Source organism: Mustela putorius, unplaced genomic scaffold (genome assembly GCF_011764305.1).
Source record: "Mustela putorius furo isolate JIRA1106 unplaced genomic scaffold, ASM1176430v1.1 tig00537350_pilon_pilon_pilon, whole genome shotgun sequence".
Classification (NCBI taxonomy): domain Eukaryota; kingdom Metazoa; phylum Chordata; class Mammalia; order Carnivora; family Mustelidae; genus Mustela; species Mustela putorius.
Genome location: NW_025422471.1, coordinates 27,133,863 through 27,152,809, shown reverse-complemented (window position 1 = coordinate 27,152,809; position 18,947 = coordinate 27,133,863). Strand labels below are relative to the sequence as shown.

The window sequence follows — 18,947 nt, the reverse complement described above, 5'->3', positions numbered from 1 at the left end:
TTTCCATAGCTAAATTCAACTACAATGCTCCCTTATGACTAAGGGAGGCCAAAAAAATCTGGTCTGCAAATCGGTGAGAGTAAAATGGTGCACAAGTCTTTCTGCAGTGTTGATGCAGAGTGGCTGGGTCTGAGGACCAGAGTGGGTCCCACAGGACCAGCCAAGAGGGCTCTTGGCTCCATGCAGGATAGAAATCAAACACAAGTTGAGAGGAAGTGAGAGCAGAGTTGACTGAAGACCTAAAGAGAGTACAGATCCAGACAGAGCATCTGAAAAACTCAGAAAGGAAAGAAGAGTGAGCCTTATCCTTGTTTGGGGTCTGGCGTTTTTAATGAGGATTGTGGTTCAATCTGTGTGTCCTCTCAGGCAGCCAGGATCAAAGAGTGTTTAGGTCTTCTCCATAGGTGACTTACGCCCAGGAACCAGGGGTCTTGATGAGTCAGTAGTCCTGGAAAATTTTCATGATGACTCCGCCCATCATCATTCCTTAGATGTTATCAATTGCACTGGGAGACTCCAAAGAAATCATTAACTCCTTTACCTTCATTAGGTGGGCAGACAATATCTGTTCTATAAGGTGTGTGTAAGGTGAGGGTGCAGGTCCTCAGAAGAAACGATGCAGGAAAAGGAGCAAAAGCAATTTTTCATGAGGTCCCTTTAGTTTCCCTGTCTTAGTATCATGGGCTAAACAGTATCATAACTGTAACTGAGTATGGCCAGTTATGGGCCAGGTACTGCTTTATGTCCTTTATATAACTTCACAACCTTACAACCAGATGAGGAAACTAGCTTAGAGTCACTCGACCAAGGTAACGGGAGAGTGTCATGAGCTCAGCTCCGAGGGCACACACAGGAGTTGTGTCTTTATACAACGTCAGCTTTATTCAATCATACAGCCAAGTTAAATCACAATTATAAAGCGGTCCAGGATTCTGAACTCATGACATTTCACCTTATGATTAAATTTGGCTTCTTACACTACACAAAGAGCAGGACAGAAGACAAGTCACACAACACACAAGATAACAGAAGGGCTCAGTAAGGGAAGGAACCAAACGCGAAGTCAGTATGTGGGCGCACAGTTGAGACAAGTCCTGGGTCTGGTCTGGTCAGCTCTCAGCACTTACTGCTTCTGACGTTCAAGCAGGGAAGGCTCTTGGTTCTGTTTGGAGAGCCATCGGGCAGAACCTTCAGCGGCAGTTGCCTTTTTTAAATGGCCCAAACCCTTGATGTAGGGCCATTTTAAAAAGGATTTGACAAGTTTGACAGTTTGGTGCCCAAATCCTTCCCTTTTAAAGGGATTTCATCAGTTTTCAGCCCCAGCAGACCTCCTTTGGTTCGGCTCCATATCAGTTCTGGGGGGGTCAGCTTGGTCCTGGCGAGATCTCCTAGTGGCAATACCTTAACTGCTTGGATCATTGCTTGACATAGGACCTTGCTTGACATGAGAAAGTCCATTTTGCTCTCTACAGAGAGCAAAGATATGAACCCTCCAGTCTGTCTTTAGAGCACACATTCTTAACTACTAGGCCCAAGTTTAAATTCTATGATAGTAAAGAGGTTTCACTTAAGAAAAACCTAAAGTATTTCTAAGCACAACCACTATGACATAGGAACTAGGCTTTGCTTCTCCTTTCACAACTGAATTTGTTATTTATACCCAATACATTATTCATCTGACAGTCATTTGTTATATATTTAAGAAAACAGCAAAAAAAACCAAAAAAAAAAACAAAAAAAAAAACACCAAACCAAAACCCATTATATGCAAATGAAGTTTCAAAAGCTTAAGCCAGGCCACAGAAATGTTTCCTGCATTGGTGGCACCAGAAAGCATCTCCCCTTACCCCAGAAGCACCACTGGATGCTTTACTGGAGACAAAGTGTTCGGGGCCAGCCAGATCATTCTAATTGCTTTATTAAGAACAGATTGTAGGGGCGCCTCGGTGGCTCAGTTGGTTAAGCATCTGACTCTTCATCTCAGCTCAGGTCATGATCTCAGGGTCCTCAGATTGAGCCCCATGTCAGGCTCCAAGCTGAGCATGGAGCCTGCTTAAGATGCTCTCTCCCTCTCTCTGCCCCTCCAGCACTGCCCCCCCACCCCCACCCCAGCCACTTGCATGGGTGTACTCTCTCTCCCTCAAGGAAAAAAAAAATTGTAAAGAATGTGGTAGGGGGAAAGACCACTTAAGAAATTATTATAATAATCAGCTTCATGTGGTGGTTTTCAGATTAATGAATAATGTTTGTAAGAAATTATAATAACCCAATAAAGAAATCATGCTTGCTGAACTGAAGGAACTCCAGATATGTTTTTGCTTTAGAGTCAATATGGTTATTTGAACGATTGAGGTGGAGTATAAAAGTAAAGAGAAATCCTGAATGATTCCCAGGTCTTTTATTTCAGCAATGAGAGGGCTAAAAGTACTACTGACTAAGGAGAGAACTGTGGAAGGGGCTGGGTCTGGGAGGGACTCAGAGGAGCTTAAATTGAATGCATTCACGCTGAGTTGCTTATTAGCCATCCCATTCAGGAGGTAAATTAGGCAGCTGGATATGTGACTCTGGTGTCAGGGCAGAGGACCTGCTTGGAGATATAAACTTAGTAGTTTTTAACATATAAAAATATTGAAACTGAAAGTGCGTAATATCATCACTGAAGTGAATAATAATTGAAAAATTCAGGCCCTGCCCCTCAAAATGTGACCCACAGATCAACATCAACATCACCTGAGAACTTAATAGATCTACAGATTCTTGGGTCAGCCCATACCTATTGAATCAAAAACTTGGGGCTGGGGTGGGGGGAGTCCTTCATAGTGAGGTTTTTTGTTTTTTTGCTTTTTAAATTTTATTTATTTATGATGGAGAGAGGGATAGAGAAAGAGGGAACACAACCACGGGGGAGTGGGAGAGGGACAAGCAGGCTTCCCACTGAGCTGGGAGCCCGGATGCTGGGATCATGACCTGAGCTGAAGGCAGATGCTTAAAGACTGAGCCACCCAGGGGCCCCTGTTCTCTGTTTTTTTAACAAGCCTCCCAGATGATTCTTTTGCCTGCTAAATATTGAAAAACAGTGGTTTAGCAGTTACGGAGATAGGAGAAGTCTGATCACAACCAACCAGAAAGGAGGAAGAACACCAGAGCCTGCGGCATGTTGGAAACTAAGCTAGTAATGTGTTGTGTGCAAAAGAGTAACCTGTGGTGTCCGTGCTCCTGAATGCTATCCAGTAGACTGAACCACGTGAGGTCATTTGTCTTGTCTGCGGGTGGAGTAGTTTTGATGGAACTGTGGGTAGAAACAAGCCTGACTGGGTGACTCTACGGTGTTAAGGGGGGTGAGGGTGGAACGATGGCAAAATTAGGTCTCAGGAGGAGTTTCCCTTCAAAGGGAAAAAGCGGACACTATCTAGGGGGGAGAGGGAGGTTAATGGCTTTTTTTTTCTTTTTTTTAAGCCTGGAAGCTGTAATACTATAGTTTTATGGTGTTGGAACCAATCCGGCACAGAGGCAGGAGATAGAGTTTGGAGGAGCAGTGTCTCTTGAGGAGGTTGGGAAAATGAGATAAAGTGCCCAGTAAAGGGTCAGCTTACCCAGAGCATGCAGGTGTCCTTCAGAGTGACCAGTGGGAGGGAGGGTTATGTGAGCCGGAAGGACAGAAGGAGGTGGATGGATGTGGTGGTAAGAGTCAGCGGAGTTCTGTTCTGCTTGTTTCCCTGTGCTTGGTCACTTAGGAAGCAAGCTCATCAACCGAGAGGAAGGATGGTGGAGTTGTGTGCCATCTCAGAGAGCAGGAGAGTGAAAGGATCAGGGGGAAATAGTACAAAGGGCCCGCTGAGGCCGATAGACTTAGCCAGGATAAACGTGGTTTTTTGTTTTTTGGTTTTTTTCCAAAGAAATCTTTCAGAAAAATTTGAAACCAGTGCACTCAACCACACGCACATACACAGAGTTATACACAGAAGAGGGAAGAAACATCAGAATGCCACTGTGGAAAAATTCTGATCGTTGGAAGCAAAATTGGGCTCTGAATTGCCCCAGGGTGGGAAGAAAGGAAGGTCTCTGGCCCAATGAATGGCTTGAAAGGGGCTTTTGAGCATGTTCCCTAGATAGATAGTGGTAGGAGAATGTTGTGCCTGACAGTCATATCCTCTACAGGGGAGGGGTAGGATAGACTTGGGCAAAGGGGAGATATTAGGTATCTGTGTTGTGGGGCATGAGGGGGGTGTGAAGAGGGAGGTTCAGGATGCTAGAAGGGGTGACCCAGGTAAAGGAGGTCAGAAGTAGGTGAATTTCAATTGGATTTTAATAGGAAATAGCAAATCCTAGGCTTTAATTGGTGAATAGCTTTGAAATCCTATTCAGGCTCCAGTAAGTCACTTGACAGCATATTTCTACTGTTTTCTACTTCCAAAGTCCTTTCATGCCATTTTGAGGTCCATGATGAAAACACACTTTGTGTAGGACAAGGCCATTCCATATTCACATTAGCCAGGTTCTGTGAGTCCCTTTCTGATGGGGAGAAGGTTTAGAAGAGTTATTTACTTCATCCAGAGTTGTTCAGCAAATCCGCTGAGCCACGATACGTCAAATCCTCCAAAGTCTGAAGGGCACAGCCCTGGCTCCTTTTCTAACAACTGAATGGGCTGCTTAGGGCTCTGCCCCTTAGGGGCCCTTGAGGACCTCAGGCCCTCAGTACTTTGGCTTTGTCACTTTGGTGATGTCACCATCACCTGTGGGCTTTTGGAAACTTTCTAAAGCTGTCATAATGCACAGAAAGGTAGACAGGGGAGAAAGTTGTTCAACCTTTTTGAACCTACCTACCTTAGCTTTTCTATTTTGCGCCCTCATTACAGTGAGTGACAAAACCCAAATTTCAGTCTGTTCAGGTTTCCTGTTTCCCTTCCCAGGGTTGTGTCCAAATCCCAGGTGGTCACAGTTCTATGGCGCTGAGGGAAGGAGAAGTGAGTCTGTCATCTTTTCAGGTTGACATTCTCTGCGATATGTGCTGTCCCGTGCAAACCCCTGAGACCCATTCCAAACAGTTTGCTTCTTAACCCTTTCCAGCCCCTGGACATATTTGACTGTTCTCCCACAATATTTGGAGACCTAAGAAGATGGTGGGGCTACTCAAGGCCCTTCATTATTTGCTTTGTGTTCCCTGGGCCTCACCATGCCCATGTTCACTAAGATTCTCAAACTCAGTTGGGATTTGACCAGTGGTGGGGAAGGGACCCTTGCAGTGGTCCAGGTACACTAGATCTTTCTTGCTTCAATCTGGACAACTTTTCCTAGCATGGAGGTAAGGAGTGGTGCCAGAAGGAATGGGAAGTAACTTGAATTCCATATTGACCAAATCCTCTGTTTATGCCTTGGGCATCAGTTTAGAAGCCGAGAGTTTGGCACTTTTGTTGTCCCTGCTTGGGCAGCAGTGTCCCTTCCCAGAGGCAAAAGACACAAAATGTGTGGGTGCTTATATGGTTGCAGAGGTGGGTATAAGATTTTATTTAGATAGAGTGAGAGAAAGCACAAGCAAGGAAGAGAAACAGAGGGAGAGGGAGAAGCAGGTTTCCCGCCGAGTAGGGAGTCTGATGTGGGACTCTATCCCAGGACCCTGGGATCATGACCCAAGCCCAGGGCAAACACCCAATCAACTGAGCCAACCAGGTACCCCTCTCAAAATCAATCTTAAAATTATTTCACCCTGAATAATGAAAAACCAGTGCAATGCCCAGTGTGCTACAGTATTTGCATTTGAGTAATTTGCAGATTGATGGTAAGGAGCCCAAATGTCCTGCAGGGAAGCAGGATGGCCTTGATGGCAAGAGACCCAAGCAAGGAGTACAACATATTCTTGTAGGAGCCATAGAGTATTATTCAAAGCACATTCTCTAGTCCCGGGGAAATGTGATGGAGTCTACCTGGGAGGCCCTATCTCACTTGGCACCTTACTTCCAAAGAGGTCCTGCTTGAAAATCTCATTTTTCTTACAACAGATGCTGGGTTTCAGTCCAAATGCCTTAGAAGTGTTTGCAGTGTATGCACAGTACTTTGCCAGGAATGGAAGGAGAGCCAAAAAGTGCTGGGAGAGTGTGCAAAAGCCCCTATTCCATGCCCAGCAATTGGAACATGTTTGTTTTCCTCTAGGAACTTGGCTGGCATCAGCAAGGTTACCAAAGTGGAGCATGTAAGGGACTAAGACCTACATCTAGATCCCCCTGCCTAGTTTTCCAGGGGAAAATACTCCTGAGGATCTTGGTGGGGCTCTTGCATCTCTAGGGTGGCTTTATTTAAAATAGTGATGTCAAACTGGCATCATATAACAGTCATCTGGGGAATTTATCAATAGTGTAGCTTCCCAAGCCTCACTTTGAGATCTGGGTTGTGGTCAAAGATTCAGCATTTTTAGGAAGTGGCCCCACTATGTGATCCTAATAAAGGTATTCCCAGACCGCATGTTGAGAAGCATAGTGGTGGGCCTCTTTGGTGGCCCTTTATGAGGCCAGTGGTAAGGACCCCCCTGGGTTTCTGTCCAGGCATCAGGCTGTGGCACTCCTAGAGTTGATTCCCAAGCTCCAGAACCCTCCTATGGTCATTACTAAATAGCCAACTGAATACAGGTGCCTCCTATGTACTCCTTTCCTGTTAACAGAGAACAGCTCCTGTGCTCTTTTGAACAGTAGGTGTCCACAAGCCCTCTTGAAACAGGCATCTGGAAGCGGATGTAAGTAAACAACCACTAAGATAACTGTAGCAGGCTTGAAAGTCATTGACTGGTCCGTCCCACACAAGTTTAGAATTGCTTATAGGCCACTTTGCTTGATGTTTTTTCTCATAGTTAGGCCTCCCAAAGAAACTGCAACGTTTGGGGAAGAGGTCATAATATTATTTTTTCCTTCTACTTACCCCGCAGCATCTACTATATAAATGGTGCTCAATAGAGAAAGATAGTTTCCAACTTACAGTCAGGTTCCTTCCAAAGGTTCATTCTTAAGGCAGTTATTTGGATCTTGTTTCTCATTAGGACAATGTTATAAAAGGTAATTATGTTCCCAGAGCAGCTCCTAAACATCCATTTAACCAGCAGTGTAGCAGAACTATAGTTCTAATAGTACCACAGAACCTAAAATTACCTATAATATTGCTTTTTATGGGAAAATCTGTTCCAGATTCCAATAGGAGATGCCAGGAACTCATTTTTCTGGCCACAGTTCTAGAATAAGACTTGATCCATTTGCAGTTAAGGCTCCCCTGATACACGCATGCACACCACACACTGCAGGAGCTCTTCTGATGAAGTTCCAAAGATGAAGTGGCATGAATTCCTGCTGGGAGACCAGATGAGGAGGAAGGGAAGGGATGCTCCTGTCAGAAATTCTTCCAGTTGGCCTGAGTCAGGAGGAGGGACCTGGAAGAGGGAGGATTTCAGGGCTGTGGAGTTAGGGGGTCATCCTGATGGGAGGTTGGAGGAGTCTAGAGGACACTGACTCCCTTGGCTGGGGTAGCCGAGGCCAGCGAGGGCTATTTCGGCAGCCATGACAGTTGGGCACAAGCACATATTGGCCAGGGTTCCAGCTCAAGTTCGTAGAGTGTTTGGGAAAGTGATGATGTTTGCTCACTTCTATGGACAAACAGCCCCAAAATGTAGTGGCTTAAAACAATAATTATTTCATTCCTCATAATTTTTTGATATGGGTTTGCTAGTGGTCACGATGTGGTTGCATTCAGCTGGCAGGGAGGCCAAAGTCTGGACTTAGCTGAAAGCTGGGACTCCTGGACTCACTGTCCCTCTTTGTGTAGCACAGGTCTTTTCCTTCTCTGTGTGGCTTCTCCCTTGAATCTCCCCACATGGTTAATCCAGCAGTGTAGCCAGACAGCTTACTTGGCAGTTGAGGATATTCAGGAAGCAAAAATAGAAACTTTCAGGCCTTTTAAAATTAGGGCACTGGCACAGTTTCACTTCTGGTTAAAGTGGTCACAGGGCAGCCCAGAATCAAGGGAGAGGATGACTCAAAGGCATCAATTCCAGGAGGTATGGTCTGCTGTGGGTTCCTGAAGTAACTGATGGCCATGGCTGGTGCCATTCCATACCTGGGAGAGCCTCCAAAACCGAGTGTATTTAGCTAGGAACTCTCCATTACAACCACCACAACCATAGTGCTGACATTCCTAGAAGAAGCCTCTAAATTATTTTTTTACTTATCATTTTTTTCTTTTTTTTTAAATAAAAGATACATATCTGGCCATAAAATGGAGCCTGTCAGTTTTTTCTCACATCCCAGTCTTTTCAAAGACACAGCCACCTACTTTATATTAGGCAGTGTTCTCAGTCTTAATGTCACAATACCTTGGTAAAGTTCAGTGAGTTTTGAGGTACATCCACAAAATAGTACAAAGCCCTCAACTTTGCATCTGGTTTATTTTTAAACTGTCAGCTAAAGCAGAGTCAAGTTTGGCCCTATAATAATGTCCCTCTCAGATTTGTCTACTTATCTGAGGGGAAGAGAAAAGAAAAAAAAAAGAGTTGGCATTGGTACTCTGGTTATATATATATATATATATATATATATATATATGCATACCTGGGAGATACTGTGGGCTTGGTTCTGGACCACTGCAATAAAGCAAATATTACAATAAAGTGAGTCAAGTGAATTTGTTGGTTTCTCAGTTCATATGAAAGTTATGTTTGTACTTACTGTCATCTGTGAAGGGTACAATGGCATTATGGCTAAAACACCCCAATGTGTATATTTAAAGAAATATGTTACGAGGCCCTATAGCTCAGGGGTTAGAGCACTGGTCTTGTAAAGAAATATGTTATTGCTAAAAATTACTAATCATCACCTGAACTTTCATCAACTTGTACTTTTTTTAAAAAAAGATTTTTATTTATTTATTTGACACACAGAGATCACAAGTAGAGAGGCAGGCAGAGAGAAGAAGTGAAGCAGGCTCCCCGCTGAGCAGAGAGCCCAGTGAGAGAGGGGGGAGGTGGGCCTTGATCCCAGAATCCTAGGATTATGACCTGAGTGGAAGGCAGAGGCTTTAACCCACTGAGCTACCTAGGTGCCCCTGCAACTTGTATTCTTTTTGCTGGTGGGGAGGACTGGCCTTCGTGTTGATGGCGGCTGACTAATTAGAGTGGTGGTTGCTAAAGGCTGGAGTGACTGTGGCAATTTCTTAAATAAGACAAATAAGTTTGCTATATCAACAGACTTTTTCTTGCATGAATGGTTTCTCTATAGTATGTGATGCTGTGATGCTGTTTGATAGTATTATACCCAAAGTAGAAATTCTTTAAAAAATGTAGTCAGTCCTCTCAAAGCCTCCTGCCCTTGCTTTATCAACTAAGTTTATGTAATATTCTAAATCCCTTGTTGTCATTTCAACATCTTAACAGCATTGTCAACAAAAGTAGTTTTCATCTCAAGAAACCATTTCTTTGCTCATCCAAAAGAACCACCTCCTTTTCCATTCATATTTGACCATGAAATTGCAGTTCAGTCCCATCTTCAGGCTCCACTTCAAATTCTAGTTCTCTTGTCATTTCAACCACATCCGCAGTTATTTCCTCCACTGAAGTCTTGAACCTTTGAAAGTTCTCCATGAGGGCTGGAATCAACTTCTTCCAAACTTCTGTGCATGTTGCTATTTTGACCTCTTCCCATTAATTGCAAATGTTCTGAATGGCATCTAGAAGGGTGAATCCGTTCCAGAAGATTGTCAATTGACTGCCCAGATCCATTAGAGGAATCACTTTCTATGGCAGCTGTAGCCTTATGAGATATCGTTCTTAAAAAATAAGACTGAAAAGTTTAAATTTGATCTGTGGGCTACAGAATGGATGTGGTATTAGTAGTCGTGAAAACAACATGCATTTTGATGTACATCTCCATGAAAACTCTCGGGTGACCAGGTGCATTGTGAACAAGCAGGCATATTTTGAAAGGAATCTTTGCTTGAATAGTAGGTCTCAGGAGTGGGCTTAAAATATTCAGTAAACCATGTTATAAACAGATGTGCTATCATCTAGGCTTGCTGTCTCATTTGTAAAGCATAGGTGGAGTAAATTTAACATAATTCTTAAGGGCCCCAGGATTTTCATTGACATCAACTTAAAGTCACTACCTGCATTAGCCCCTAACAGAAGTCCTTTGAATCACTAAAGCTAGGCTTTGACTTCTCCTCTCTAAGCTTTGAAATAGAAGATGACATTTTCCAATAGAAAGCTGTTGAAAATGGAAAATTTGAAAATCTGATGTCTAATGTAGCCACTGTCATGAATGATCTGAGCTCGATTTTCTGGAGAACTTGCTGTAGCTTCTACATCAGCATTTGCTGCTTCACCTTGTACTTGTATGTTATGGAGTTGGTATCTTTCCTTAAACCTCATGAACCACCTTCTGCTAGCTTCAGTCTTGTCTTCTGCAGTTTCCTCACCTTTCTCAGCCTTTACAGAATTGAAGAGAGTGAGGCCCTTGCTCTGGATTAAGCTGTGGATTAAGGGAATGGATTTTCTATCCAAACCATTAAAACTTTCTCCTAATCAGCAATAAGACTGTTATACTTTAAGATTTCTGTGTTCATTGGAGGAACAATTTTCATTTCTTTCAAGAGTTCTTCTTTTGCATTCACAGCTTGACTGTTTGATGCCAGAGGCTGGCTTTCAGCTTGTCTTGGCTTTTGACATGCTTTCCTCATTAAGTCTAATCATCTCTAGCTTTTGATTTAATGTGAGAGATGTGTGACTCTTCCTTTCACTTGAACACTTAGGGGCCATTGTAGGGTTATCAACTGGCCCAATTTCAATATTGTTGTGTCTTCGGGAATAGGGAGGCCCAAACAGATGGAAAGAGATGGGGAAATGGCCAGTTGGTAGAGCACTCAGAACACACACAACACTTATTAAGTTCACCATCTTTTATTGATGGGACTCATGTTACCTCAATACAATTACAATAGTAAAATCACAGATCACCATAACAAGTATCACAGTAATAGTAATAAAAAAAGTTTGAAATATTGAGGGAATTACCAAAATGGGATACTGAGACATGAAATGAGCAGATGCTAGTGTAAAAATGGTACCAATAGATTTGCTCAAGGCAGGGTTGCCACAAACCTTCAATTTATAAAAATACAATATCTACAAAGTACAGTTAAGCAAAATGCATTAAAATCAGGTATGCCAATATAAGCCTCACTGAAACAGACCTAGCTGCCCTCCTCCAATCTCCTCTCTCTTTCAGGCAAAACTTCTGTTTTATTTGGGGTAGCAGTATGCCCAGCCTTTTTTTCCAGCTAAGTATGGCCTTGTGGCTAACTTCTGGCTAATGAAATAGAAGGGAAATAGTGTCTAGAAAATTTACTTAAAGGGAGCTGACTTAACTGGGAAGGAACCTTTGTGTCTTACTTTGGATTCCTTCTTCCTGTTGTCTATACTATGGATGCAGTGGTTGGTTCTCCACCTTATCATGAGCTGACCTTAGAGTAGAAAACACACTTCAGAATGGGAGAGGGTAACGAGAGATTGACTCTGGATTAGTGATGGCCATGGTACTTTATTCTAGCCCTGAACTTTAGAATTAGATGTAGAGCTCTAGGTCATGATGGAGGGATATTCTTCCTCAGAAGCCATTGTTACTCTGGGGTTCCTTTCTTATAGTGGAACTTTATGCCCCAGCTCATAGCCCATTATGAATGCAAACTTCTATGTGTATTGCATCAAAAATAATTAAGAATCATTTATGAAGGCCACAAAACCATTTATAGCAGTGTCATTCATAATTGCTAAAACTTAAAAGCAATCAAGATGTCCTTTAGTAAGTAAATGGACAAACGAGCTGCTGTACATACCATCAGACAACAGATTATTAGTGCTGGAAGGAGATGAACTATCAATCTATAAAAAGAAATGCATATTAAATGCATATTACTAAGCGAGAGAAGGCATTCTGAAAAGTCTACATAGAGTATCATTCCAACTTTAGTTCATTGTGGAAAAGGCAAAACTATGGAGACAGTAAAGAGATCAGTAGTTGTCAGGGATCATTATGGCCCAGAGACAACAGTTTCTCCACCCTTTGAGGATGGCTTAGACAAGAGAACTGGTAAATGTGGAGAGAGGTTGGGGCCTCAGGATTTGAATTTTCACCAAGTTCCAAGGTGATTCTGATGCTATGGGTCCAGCAGCCACACTTTGAGAGCCACCGACCTAGAGCTTGGGCAGGAGGAATCTAAGAGTGGTCAAAGGAAGCAGACTGGGAGGAGTCAGAGCCAGGATATAGATAGACCAAGACAGTGAAGGGACACAAACTGATGGGAGAGGTCAGGTTTATAGGTAGTGAGGTGGGACAGGAAGTCTGCTTAGAAGGCAGAGAAGCACTGAGGTCTCTCGTCTGCCAGGGCAGCTCAGTCTAGTGATGAGGAAATCCAAAAGCAAGACATCCTCCACAGGCCAGATGGGGGCTTAGCATGGAGACAGGAGATGTCAGGGCACAGGTCTCTCAGATGGGGATCAGGGAAGGGAAGGAGGAGAAGATCACTAATAAGAGCAGTGCAGGTTGCTTGTTCTCAGGGACTTGGAGAAACCAAGCAGATGACCAGAGAAGAACTCGATGTAGGGATATGATAACTTGCTATAATAGATAAACCCCCAACTAATAGTGACTACTCATGAGAATTTCTCTCTTGATCAGATAAATTTGAAACCAAGTATTCTTAATTGGTGGACAGTTCTCTTCCAAGGAGGGACTCAGGGACACAGGCAACTTTCAATTTTTGTCTTTGCAATCTTCAAATGCAACTAGTTTATGATAACTAGTTTAAAGCATAATTTACAACTGTGTAAAAATATTCCTCTCTCTAACCTGAGCTGTGCACAGATTTCACTCACTGATGTGGTCCTCTTGTCTTCTATCTCTCTCTATCTTTTTAAAATCATGCGGATCTCAAAGTTCTCAACTGCAGGGAATTCAGAGTCCATTTTCATTTTGTCACTCCCTGTCTGCTGTAGTCATGGGATCCCAGCCTACCTCCCGTCAGCTTGGTTATCAAGCTGGGCCCTGGTAGAGAGGGAACAAACTTCAAGATTCTACAGTGGCATGCTGACATGACAGGGCCACCTCTCTTCTGAACCTGGTGATAGTTGCCATTGTTGGAGGATGTCTTCTAGGGTGCAGCCTGCTGGTGGGCTGTCGTCAACTTAGCCAACACATCCATGCACAAGAAGGGGAGTCTGCACAGGGTTGCCAATGACCAATACCCTGTATCAGGCTCACTACCCAGGGATCAGAATCTTTATGACCTAAAACCATAACTACAAAACTCTCCTTAAAGCTTACCTTTTCTTCTGGGCCATGATTTCAAAGGAAAGACATTATTTTGTGTAATTTCCCATCAATGAACCATGCAGACTGGTTTTTCTCTATCATTTCTGGAGCCCATGAGGTCTCCATGCAAAAGACACATAAATAAATGACAGTACACTGTAGTCTGTCAGAAGAAGAACATAGGAAGATTATTTTATGATTGGAAAAGATACCTGCCTTTAAAAGTTTACAAGCCAAATTTGTCCCAACCTTATTTTATGTGAGAAATTTCAAGCTTCAGTGGGATCCTTAGTCAAATAATTGTTTGACCAAGTAAGTTGGGCCCAGACTATATAAGTAGGTGGGAATCTTAGCCTAAAACCAGGGAAAGTCAGGCTACTCCCACCTTGAAGTTGAAGAAATGATTATCTTCTGATCAAACTTCAGCACTGACACCCGCGCATCAGAGCATATGGCTGGCTTTACTTTCTAACATGTGGACCAGTCTCCAGGTTCTGCCTAAGGATCAACAAAAAATAATGAGTTCTTGAGAGCGAGTGTCTTTGAATCATACTAACCCTCCATTCCTCCAGGCCATCTGAGCTCTCTCTGTATGTCAAGATAAATCTCTAGAAAGTTATGGGTCTGGAGCACATTAGCTAAACTCCCCAAAGAAATATCTTCACTGAGTTATGATTTAATAAACAGGCTGCCCTCAGTGTTTATTGCAGGTCAGTGTAAAAAGTGGCTATAAGAAAATCATTTCTACAACTTCTGTAAGCCACTTTTAGTCTATATTGTCATTTATATAAAAATCAATTCAACAGAAAGCTCCAAGAATTTACTGTCCAGAGAAAACCAGTCCCTACCAAAGAACTCCTGAACTTCCTTGATCAGATACTGAAAACTATAAAACTCAGCATCTCTCCTTTTCATCTGACTGTTTTGAGGCATAGAGCTTCACTTGGTGCTCACATTTGGCAACTCCCTTTAACTGAGGTCTCTGATGTGCGTGGACTGTGTGGGTTCTGACTTTAGACCTGAATCCAGGTTTGTGTAGAGACACAAGAAGACCCTTATGTTGAAAGAAAACAGGATTATTAATGGAGACCAAGGTATCAGGGGTGTCTGAGTAGTTCAGTCAGTTAAGTGTCTGGACAACTCTTGATTTTTGGCTCAGGTCATGAGATCAAGCCCTGTGTCAGGCTCTTCACAGGGCATGGAGCCTGCTTAAGATTCTCTCTCTCTCAACCCCTGGGGATAAAAATACATTATATGTTTATTTAAAAAATAAATAAATTTAATTAAAAAAAAAGATTCTCTCTCTCCCTCTCTCTCTCGCCCCCCCCCCCTTGCTCTCTCTCTCAAAAAAAGTATTTTAGAACATCAAATAGTTCTTACAAAATGGGATTTGGATTAGTTAAATATAAGTGGATCAGAAACACATGGATAAAATTTATCTTGAAGCACATAGACATTTTTAAAGAATTAAGAATTGAAAGTGATGAATATGCATTTGCATATCTATTGAATGAATGAGATAGTAAAGAGAACTTGAGATGTTCTGTTCAACCCAAACCACTAATGGGATATTGTATGTCTATTTGCTCATTTTCATGGTAAGATTTTTATCCCTCCTATGTCTATGTTTTGTTAACTTTTCTTCACCAAATGATTCTAACATCAGCCTGTACAGTTTCTAAAAATCTCTTCATAGGTGTCTTCGGAAAATATTTTTTCTTTTTTAAAAATTGTCTATCTATCTATCTATCTATCATCTCTACAACCAATGTGGGGCTTGAACTCATAACCCCGAGATTGAGAGCTGGATGCTCTACCAACTTAGCCAGCCAGGTACCCCTGAAAAAAATTATTTCTTAATCTGAGATCAGATCGGGGTATTGTCTTAATCTGCACCCAGTTTAATACCTAGCAGAATCTGTAGCTTTCCTTTTTATCTCCTGGAAATGGTACCAACAATGAAGTGTACTTGTCCCATCCTTCTGTGATATATTAATTATGTGAATGGATTTTAGTCATGCCTCTGATGGCAGAGATGGCCAGGACCCAAGGGCCCCAAGTCTCAGCCAGTTTCTTACTGTTGTCTCTCTAGGGAGGGATGCTAAGACACGAACTTTGTTTGCCTAAGAGCTTTGTCCCCAAATGTGAAATCCTGGTTATTTGGGCAGAACCATAGATATATGAACACTAAGCCTGTCTTCTATACACCAAGACTGAAGAGCAAACAACCCTCTTTACCTTAGATTCCTAGACCAGCACCATCCAAAGGAATATAATATGAGTTACAAATGTAAGCCTCATTACATATGAGGCATTAAGTTTCCTAGTAATAGGTGAAATTCATTTTAATATATTTTATTTTACCCAGTATATCTAAAATATTACCATTTCAACATTTATCAATAATAAACACTTATTAATAAGATACTTTACTTTTTAGAATTTGTAATAAGTCCTTAAAATCCTCTGTGTATTTTCCACTTAGAGCCCCAGATTTTAATTGCTTACTGGACCTGTAATTTTCCACTTAGAGCCCCAGATTTTAATTGCTTACTGGACTGAACACTTCTGGACCTGTATTTTAATATTGGCCTTGAAGCTGTGTCAGTGACAGTCAGAGAAAGAATAAGAAGTTGAATTAAAGGATGTGAAGAAGCTAAGGAAAATGGGATCTCATTCCTGAAAGCAATGTTTCTCAGTGATTTTATGAACTTCCTGTGTCAAAAGCATGTGGGATACGTATCATCAATAAAATTGTGGGATCTGAGGTTTGGACCTAAATCTACCTAATCAGAACCTCTCATGCTGGGACTGAGGAATCTACATTGTTAAAGCTTCTGGGATCATCTTTGCACACTTAGCACTCTGGTGTCCACAAGAGAAGTCACATATTTGAGCCACTTGTCCTCACAGAGCAGCTGTAGTATCTCTGTCCATAATATGTTTTTGCACATTTTGAGCCATTGTTTTAAAACCAGGATAACAGGGCACCTGGGTGGCTCAGTTGTTAAGTGTCTGCCTTCAGCTCAGGTCATGATCCTGGGGTCCCGGGATCAAGTCCCGTATGGGGTTCTCTGCTCAGTGGAGAGCCTGTCTCTCTCTCTCTCTCCCACTACCCCTGCTTGTATTCCCTCTCTCACATTCTCTCTCTCTGTCAAATAAATAAAATACAAATCTTAACAACAACCAAAAAAAGCAACAACAAGATACACACATAAGTAGTTTCTCATTCTCTTGAAAACTCAGAAAATCTGTAAATGGAAGCTTGCATTTCCACATGGCAATAGCTGGCCATCAGTGAGAAGTGGGTATTCTGTAGACAGGGCAAGGGCTACCATTTGGCAATTGCCCTAGCCTGGCTCATTTAATTCCTCTATGTTACATGCAAGCCCCATAAACTTCTTTAACAAATTGATTTCTTAAATTTTACAGTAATTTGGGATTTATAGAGAAATTGCAATGATCACTCAGAGATTTTCCATAAACTCTTCACTCAGCTCCCCTGGTGTAACATCTTCCAACACTGTGGTGCATTCATCAAAATCAAGATGTTGACATCGGTGTATGACTGCTGATTGGACTGAGGGATTTATTCAGATTTCACCATTTCATCCACTAATGTCCTTTTATTGTTCCAGGATCCAATCTGGGATTCCACATTGCTTTTAGCTCTTTAGCCTTTGGAGCTTACCATCCCTTGTCTAGCACAGCAGACCTCAGCCATCCTCTGCATGCATCCTTTCTTTGGCTCTTCCTAAAGTTCTTTCAGACCCTCTGGGGCCAGGGGACTCCTTCCAAGTACAGCAACCCCAGACACATTTTAATTGTACCTGCAGCCCTGCCTGGACAGTGACTGGCTGCATCTGTGAATTGAACAAGCTCCACCCATACCCTGTAGAAAGAACTCTTTGTTACAGAGGTCTTTTAGGCACACCTGTGCTTACTGATGGCAGTGCCAGTGGCCCCTTCTTGTAAGGAGGACAGCACTGTTATTCATCTATGAAGTTATTATATGACTTAGTGTTCGATGGGACATTAGATTCTGGGTTCGTGGCCACACAACTTTGAATGCATGTATTTTTTCCAAAATGCTCCCTAACCCAATGCCTTTTTCATGTATGGGAAGGCTTAACAATATCACATCTGAATCTTCCATCCTAAGTAGTGAAACTGAGACATACAGAACTTTGACTTTGCTTTCTGGCTCTGCTTAACATGTACATTTTCTTTGAGTCCAGTAGGAGTAAACCTCTTGAGAAAGTGCTTTTATTTCTTGGCCAACCTTTCCTTGAGCAGAATTCCAATTGTGCAGGGCCTGAAACCACTAACTAGCATGTATGCTGATTTGCCTTAACTGCAAGAACAAATCCAATTAACAAATCCACAAGGAATCGGGCTGGAACTGAGCCATTCTTCCAGGTGGAAACATCTTTCTGTTAGACATGCATTTGTACTATTCACCCACAGTCCTCCAGTTGTCCAGATAATCCATGGCCTGACTGGGGGAGTTTGGAGTCTAATAAATTCATCTTCACAAACTCTGGGGATTGATGGCCAACACTTTCAGTGACTTTTCTTTCTAATCTTTATCATTTCCAGTGCTGCCTCTCTCTAATTCTGACACGAGACATAATTCAATAAACAATCGAAAGCAAAACCTTTTTTGCTTTCAATTGCTACAGTGAAGTCCTGGAAAGGAAGCCAGTTAAGATCACATGAAATCCAAGGTCCAAACAAACCAAAATAACTCAGGGCTATCAGTGCTTTGGTTCAGGCTGCTGTGATTGTACCATAGAGTGTTTTCTACCTTAAACACCTCTCTTCTGCAAACACAGAGCCCTGCAGCTTCCTTGATTACTATCAGGAAGTTTAACTATTATGTCTTGTTGTATCTCAAAGGAGATAAGAATGCCTACACTGTTTATAGGAAATACACTTCCTTTTAAAATCATCACTTGCCTTCCCTTCCAATTAACTGGTTGGGACTTGATCTTCCTCAAAAAGTCAGATCTGCTTCTTCTTGACTAATTTGGTTTCTGGGAAGACTTCATTCAGGTCCTCAATGGTCATCTGATCAAATGGAATGATGTTCCTCATCTTCTCCAACTCTTTTTCACATTCTTCAACCCTGGCCTTGAAGAGAGACAAAAACTCAGCACAACTGTTCACATTTTCTTTTTCTTCAGCATCCACCTGAACAGTATATTTATCCTCTGGCACAGGAAACTTCAGGGCATTAAACTTCTTCTCAAAGTCATCTACCAAGCCAGCCTTTGCCACATTGGCCTTGTAAGCCCCATTCGATAGCAGGTGGTTTCTCAGAGGGAGTAGCCGACTTGGAGGTAAGTGTCTTATTCCAGGATTTCAGGGAGTTGCAAGGACATTACCTTGGAAAATAATAGCTCATATTTTTAAAAGCTGCAGCTTTTCAGAATACTTTCAAATCTATCATTTCTATTTTCTCAGTGGTCTTGAGAGGAGGGTAAGACATATGGTAAGTCATAGGAGATCAGTTATAGGAGAAACTTCATTCCTACAGGGCATTAAATAAATTTCTTAAGCATATACCTTCCTAAGGAACAGTCTGAAAAGTAAAAACAAAAACAAAACAAA

At 42.2% G+C, this 18,947-nt stretch overlaps 1 pseudogene; it reads right to left on the bottom strand.

The window, feature by feature from the left end:
* Positions 1-18,338: 18,338 nt before the first annotated feature.
* Positions 18,339-18,711, bottom strand: LOC123390412 (annotated as a pseudogene).
* Positions 18,712-18,947: the final 236 nt, after the last annotated feature.